The following is a 1,113-nucleotide window of genomic DNA, read 5'->3' on the forward strand; positions in this document are numbered from 1 at the left end:
AAAATAAACAAGTGGGATTTATTTATACTTCCTGGTCACAAATAGACAGATTAGAACAGAGATTTCCTAGAGTGAAAACTAATGAGAACAAAGCAGGACAGATCTGAAGACATCCTACAGATTATCAGGAAACAGCAAGTGCAGTCAAAGCACTGGAAATATAGTAGGAAGATTATATCAGCTGTTTTTGCTACATTCAAAAAGTGGACTATTAGGTGGCCATTAAAAAAAATACAAGTCTTTCTTATTATTCGCAGTACAGGTAATTATATTCTGTAAAGTTGTCGCAAACGCTGAATAAGCAAATACAAAACCATTGCTCCTGGGGAAAATATAGGATTAGGTTCCCTCTGGTCATGACATTTTTGTCAACCAATCAATATATAACCTTGTTTTATGTGTGTTTCTGTTTAAAGCACCTTATTTAATACATATTTCTTACAAATAATTAATTGCATGTTCTGGAATGATTTAAAGCCAGGGGCTTTGAAGGTCATGTGTGTTATATAGGTTTGTTTGCCAATGTTCTTGTAAAACAAGTCAACCTCATCAATGTTGAAAACCTGCTCTTACACATAACACTTTTCCTGTTTAACACTTAGTCGGTATTTTTTAAATTTTTCTACAGCCTCTTGATCTGTAGAACCTGCCTCACATGCAAGTTTAACATTTTTCAAGCCATGTTGCCTTTTGAAAAGTGTGAGCCAGCCAGTGCCAGCCAAGAAGGGTTTAACGTTTTCATGACCCTGGGTAATGTGGCTATAAATTTCTTTGGCTTTCAGCCCCACAACAATGCTGTCCACTATGTTTTTATTATCAGTCATCATCTCTCGAATCCACAAAGTTAGCTGCTTTTTCATGTTTTCCATAGTCTCATCCCGCATTATAGATGTTACTGTAACATTCCTGGAGCAGTCTTGTGTATAGATAGGCAAATGTCTCTTCCTTTTTCTGGATTTACCTTATTATTGATTCATTAATATTGAACTCACAGCCAACAGCACATAACTCATGCTGGAATGAAGCTTATCTAACTGTATCTCTTGTGTAAGGCACATCACCAACTTTTTGAGCTTGGGAACACTGGATAGTGCTTCAGCACTGTGCTTGGGG

The sequence above is a fragment of the Propithecus coquereli genome, unplaced genomic scaffold (assembly GCF_000956105.1).
Source record: "Propithecus coquereli isolate 6110/MARCELLA unplaced genomic scaffold, Pcoq_1.0 Scaffold207, whole genome shotgun sequence".
NCBI classification, from domain to species: Eukaryota; Metazoa; Chordata; class Mammalia; order Primates; family Indriidae; genus Propithecus; species Propithecus coquereli.